Below are 6,339 nucleotides of genomic sequence, written 5' to 3'. Positions count from 1 at the left end.
GGGATGACAGAAGATGAGATGGTTGGATGGCATCACCAACTGAATGGACATGAGTTTGGGTAAACTAGGGGAGTTGATGATGCACAGGGAGGCCTGGAGTGCTGTGGTTCATGGGGTCACAAAGAGTCAGACACGACTGAGTGACTGAACTGAACTGTGCTTGTTCAAATAGCAAGAGAAAGTGTCATTAAGTGTACTAAAATATAAAGCTTTTTCCTTTCTTCCCTGGATGTTTTATTTGCTAGTTAATGTTATCAGAAAAGGTAAGGTAAACTTTTAAAGTATCAGCATGAATTTTATTGTTTACAGTGTGCAAAGCCTGTTTTAAATGCAAACACAGGCGCCTTGGACAAAACCCCCATTTCAGAGTTGGTACCGGCATAGGTCTTGTGTGCGTCACAGAACTGTGGCAATGCTGCAGGTCACTCACCCAACTAATCTTAATTTTCCTTCTTTAATACGGAGCAGAGTGCCGGCCCGGCCACCGTCATCTGACTGTCAAGTAAGGAGCGGTGGCATGGAGGGCTCTGTCTCCATTTCCTTCCACAGTGTCGTTGTCAGAGAAACCAGTCGGCTCACCAGGAGACGAACAGGACTGAGACAGGATAACCAGCGTGTTCCTTGCCCTCTTTCTGCTTTCCAAGCAGGTTCTGATGCAGACGGCTTCTCAGGCGGTGGGAGCCTCTGCAGGCCCCGGCAGAGATGGGTCACGCTCACCCCGCCGCGGCTCGCCTCTCACCCAGCGTGCATGCGTGGCGCGCCGGTCCCCAGGCGCCCGGGACCCTGCGGAAACGTGCGGCAGGCTCTCGCAGGGCACGGGCGCGCTCCGTGCTCCCTTTGGACTTCCCTACAAAGCAGACGTTCAAGGAAAAAAATTATTAGCAATTTTGAAAACGGTGACGGCAGAGCGTCAAAGCAGAGGCCCCTTCTGAACACGGGTCCCTGCAATGGCACAGCGCACGCCCAGGGAGCCTGCCCTGTGACGCCACCGCCTTCCGCCTTCGCTCTGCCATGAAACCGGCGAGGCCCGTGTTCAGCGATTCTGAGCCAGTATCCTAACAGCTACGAAGAGGGCCTGAACGGTAGGGCCTGCCGCTATTCTTTTCAGGCCACAGATGTTTACTGAGCAGCTATTATGTGCCAGGCACTGTTTTAGGTGATGGAGATAAGACAGTAAACGCAAAGGAAAAGCCCTGACCTCAAGAAGCTGACTTCCAGCGGGAGAGACAACAAACACAATGTGTAAACAAAATCAAATAGTCTGTTGGATGGTAGCTAAGGAAGGAAAAAATTAACCAGGGAAGGGGCAGGAAGGATGGGATTGAGGGTGTGGATACTTAACATTTTACAGCCGTTTACTGCGGTAGTGAAGAACAGAGAAAATATTACAGGAGAAAGCTGATGGGGAATTGGCAGGTGCTGGCAGTCACAGACAGGAAAGGTTTTCTGAGGAGGCGCTGGGCTGTGCTCACGCAGACCCCATCCCCAAACCCCCACCTGCCCCACCCAGCCTTGGGCAGGAAACCTGCACAGGGAGCTTCCTGCCACCTCCAGCCAAGCTGGTCTAGTCTGTGCAAGTGTGAAATGAGGTTCATTAAAAGACTGTTTCCCTGAATGCAACAGCTGGACAGAGGATGAGCTCTTATAGCCTCAAGAAAGTTTCAGTTCAGTTCAGTTCAGGCGCTCAGTCGTGTCTGACTCTTTGCAACCCCATGAATCGCAGCACACCAGGCCTCCCTGTCCATCACCAACTCCCAGAGTTCACTCAGATTCACGTCCATCGAGTCAGTGATGCCATCCAGCCATCTCATCCTCTGTCGTCCCCTTCTCCTCCTGCCCCTAATCCCCCCCAGCATCAGGGTCTTTTCCAATGAGTCAACTCTTCGCATGAGGTGGCCAAAGTACTGGAGTTTCAGCTTCAGCATCATTCCCTCCAAAGAAATCCCAGGGCTGATCTCCTTCAGAATGGACTGGTTGGATCTCCTTGTAGTCCAAGGGACTCTCAAGAGTCTTCTCCAACACCACAGTTCAAAAGCATCAATTCTTCGGCGCTCAGCTTTCTTCACAGTCCAACTCTCACATCCATACATGACCACAGGAAAAACCATAGCCTTGACGAGACGGACCTTAGTCGGCAAAGTAATGTCTCTGCTTTTGAATATGCTATTTAGGTTGGTCATAACTTTTCTTCCAAGGAGTAAGCGTCTTTTAATTTCATGGCTGCAATCATCATCTGCAGTGATTTTGGAGCCCAAAAAAATAAAGTCTGACACTGTTTCCATTGTTTCCCCATCTATTTCCTATGAAGTGATGGGACCAGATGCCATGACCTTTGTTTTCTGAATGTTAAGCTTTAAGCCAACTTTTTCACTCTCCTCTTTCACTTTCATCAAGAGGCTTCTTAGTTCCTCTTCACTTTCTGCCAGAAGGGTGGTGTCATCTGCATATCTGAGGTTATTGATATCTCTCCCGGCAATCTTGATTCCAGCTTGTGTTTCTTCCAGTCTAGCATTTCTCATGATGTACTCTGCACAGAACTTAAATAAGCAGGGTGACAATATCCAGCCTTGATGTACTCCTTTTCCTATTTGGAACCAGTCTGTTGTTCCATGTCCAGTTCTAACTGTTGCTTCCTGACCTGCATACAGATTTCTCAAGAGGCAGGTTAGGTGGTCTGGTATTCCCATCTCTTTCAGAATTTTCCAGTTTATTGTGGTCCACACAGTCGAAGGCTTTGGCATAGTCAATAAAGCAGAAATTAATGTTTTTCTGGAACTCTCTTGCTTTTTCCATGATCCAGCAGATGTTGGCAATTTGATCTTTGGTTCCTCTGCCTTTTCTAAAACCAGCTTGAACATCTGGAAGTTCACGGTTCATGTATTGCTGAAGCCTGGCTTGGATAATTTTGAGTATTACTTTACTAGCATGTGAGATGAGTGCAATTGTGCAGTAGTTTGAGCATTCTTTGACACTGCCTTTCTTTGGAATTGGAATGAAAACTGACCTTTTCCAGTCCTGTGGCCACTGCTGAGTTTTCCAAATTTGCTGGCATATTGAGGGCAGCACTTTCACAGCATCATCTTTCAGGATTTGAAATAGCTCAACTGGACTTCCATCATTTCCACTAGCTTTGTTCATAGTGATGCTTTCTAAGGCCCACTTGACTTCACATTCCAGGATGTCTGGCTCTAGATGAGTGATCAAACCATCATGATTATCTGGGTCATGAAGATCTTTTTTGTACAGTTCTTCTGTGTATTTTTGCCACCTCTTCTTAATATCTTCTGCTTCTGTTAGGTCCATACCATTTCTGTCCTTTATAGAGCCCATCTTTGCATGAAGTTTTCCCTTGGTATCTCTAATTTTCTTGAAGAGATCTCTAGTCTTTCCCATTCTGTTGTTTTCCTCTATTTCTTTACATTGATCACTGAAGAAGGCTTTCTTATCTCTTCTTGCTATTCTCTGGAACTCTGCATTCAGATGCTTATATCTTTCCTTTTCTCCTTTGCTTTTCGCCTCTCTTCTTTTCACAGCTATTTGTAAGGCCTCCCCAGACAGCCATTCTGCTTTTTTGCATTTCTTTTCCATGGGGATGGTCTTGATCCCTGTCTCCTGTACAATGTCACAAACCTCATTCCATAGTTCGTCAGGCACTCTATCTATCAGATCTAGGCCCTTAAATCTATTTCTCACTTCCACTGTATAATCATAAGGGAAAGTTTAGTAGCCTACATTTAAATCAGGTTTTCAGTCAAAGCTTTCACATTTATGGTTAAATGAGCCGGTTGATTAGGCGCCATAACTTAGGCCAAAAGTGGAGGGGATTCCCCACCCCCAGCCTGTAAATCAGATGTCCAATTTGTCTAAGTGAAAGCGAGAGGGTGAAGTATATTCCCCCAGGGTTTTACTATGCCAGCTGAACCCAGACCAACACCAGGCCTTCCACAACACTGTACTTGTAAGCCTCTTTTTGAACATCTCCAGAAACCATTCAGTTTCCTCTCCAAGAGAATTGCTTCCTAACTTCTGATCACTTTAAAAATGAATTTGTAATGCATTTCTTGACAACTATAATATTTGACAATAGGCATTAAGAGGGCTTCCCTGATAGCTCAGTTGGTAAAGAGTCTGCAATGTAGGAGACCCCAGTTCGATTCCTGGGTTGGGAAGATCCACCAGAGAAGGGATAGGCTACCCACTCCAATATTCTTGGGCTTCCCTTGTGGCTCAGCTGGTAAATAATCTGCCTGCAATGTGGGAGACCTGGGTTCGATCCCTGGGTTGGGAAGATCCCCTGGAGAAAGGAAAGGCTACCCACTCCAGTATTCTGGCCTGGAGAATGCCATGGACAGTCCATGGGGGTCACAAAGAGTCAGACATGACTGAGTGAGTTCGGACTTTAAGATGGAAAGCTTTAGGAAAATATGAAGATATTCTCTTTATCCCTCACTTGTATGATGTTTGTCTCCCTCTTTTAGTAAATCAACAAAGATAATCAGGAGGCTCTCGGGACCTTGTTCTTGAGTCATTTTCACATCTCAGGTTCAAATTCCACTTCTATTAATTTTTAAGATGTCGATTGGTTTGGGGAGAAGAACTTATCACTTCTAAAACATGGTGACTGTGTAAAAAAATGTCAGCATCAAATATGCTAACCGTCTAGACACAGGGCCACATGTCCCCTTTTTAATTTGGGCAGAGTTTAATGTGAAAGTTAATGTCTAGCCAGATCTTCCTGCCTGGTTTTCCAAGCATGTCCGCACAGGCTGGCAAGGGGAGCGGAGTGCGTAGCCTGGTTGAGGAAACAGTAACAGGAGGCCGGGATGCTCCCCAGCCAGCCTGGTTGGCTTTGTGCTCTCAGGCAGAATGAAGAGAGGGACGCTCCTTACCCAGTCACCACTCCCAAGCGGAACTCAGTCTGAATGGCCTCTGGCGGTATTATTTGCGGGCGGATTCTGCCCGCGCCCCCTTGGCGCTACACAGTGGCATCTCTGAAGCTGGCTTTGTCTCCCACCCATTGTTGGGTTTGGGCTGCGTTTCTGCATTTCAAGGCCCTTAAAGAACCTTACGAAGTAGAAGAGAAAAGAAAGGGGGCAGTCAGACAGGATACACTGGTTGTACTATTCTTACCATCCATCCAATTCCAAGAAGCTCCTGCATCTTGAATGGATAATAAAAGGCTGGTGTGCAGCTGGGCCCCATTGGCCCGCTACCCTTCCCTTAAATGCCGGATGAGGGAGGCTTTAGGATGCCTCAGTGAACACAGAAATGACTACCTTAAGAAACAATCTATACTTACAAGTATTCTAGTTAAAAAAAATAAAAGGTCAATGTGGGTCCATCAGCTGTAACAAAGATACCATCCTGGAGCTGGATGTTGAAGGTGGGAGAGAATGTGTATGGCGGGGAGAAGGGGGCATATAGGAAATCACTGTACTTTCTCTCAATGTTTCTCTGAACCTAAAACACTCCAAAACATAAAATCCACTAAAAACTAAAAGCCATGAGGCAATCTATTTATTTAAAATAGTTTTCTTTGCCAAACCTTATTCACATATACTGTGGGAATGAAACAAAGTGAAATTTAAATGAACAATAAAAATATTCTTTATCATTAGGCAGCAGACATTTGCGTGTTATTTAAAATACAAGTAGTAAATTAAAACACTGATCATCTCGTGCTTAACTATTCATTAAACATCTGCTGAACGATGAACTTCTTAAAAACAACTCTGTCCAGAAAGTGCTATTATTATCCCTACTTCCCACAAGAGGAAATAGGTTGAAGCAGGTTAAGAAAATTGTGTCCTGTCACACAGCCAGTAAATGAGCAGCTGGGAAATTAGCATACTGAAGAGAGGGAAAAATAAAGGAGAGGGCATTCACCCAATATTCTTTTGCCTAAAAAGACATAAATTAAGCACATTTTAAAAATTTAATTGAAAAAAAGAACCTTATCCTTACATCTAAAAGATAAGCTGTAATTAATAAGTTTGGAGGAGCAGAGAGATAAGGAAAAGAAGAGGGATATAGAAAATGAATACCATTTTTAGTGGTTTTGTTGTTCAGTCCCTCAATCGTGTCTGACTGTTTGCAACGCCATAGACTGCAGCACTCCAGGCTTCCCCGTCCATCACCAGCTCCCGGAACTTGCTCAAACTCTTGTCGGTCAAATCGGTGATGCCATCCAACCATTTCATCCTCTGTTGTCCCCCTCTCCTCCTGCCTTCAGTCTTTCCCAGCCTCAGGGTCTTTTCTAATTTTCAGGGGAGAGAGAGTTAAAAGAATTCTACCGGGGCGGGGGATGCGGAAGGTCAGGGAGGGAAGCTAAGTTTGGAG

The 6,339-nt window shown here is 45.5% G+C and overlaps 1 long non-coding RNA gene across 1 annotated transcript; it reads right to left on the bottom strand.

Annotated features, from left to right (window-relative positions):
- On the bottom strand, nucleotides 295-6,078 carry LOC106502853. Its single transcript, XR_001296509.2, has 3 exons — nucleotides 6,045-6,078; nucleotides 4,890-5,064; nucleotides 295-847 (listed from the first exon to the last, which is right to left on the bottom strand). It is a non-coding gene; the product is annotated as an uncharacterized LOC106502853 (long non-coding RNA).

This window comes from Capra hircus, chromosome 14, assembly GCF_001704415.2.
Source record: "Capra hircus breed San Clemente chromosome 14, ASM170441v1, whole genome shotgun sequence".
NCBI classification, from domain to species: Eukaryota; Metazoa; Chordata; class Mammalia; order Artiodactyla; family Bovidae; genus Capra; species Capra hircus.
Note: the sequence above shows the minus strand (reverse complement) of the source record. Positions and strands in the feature narration are given on the sequence as shown.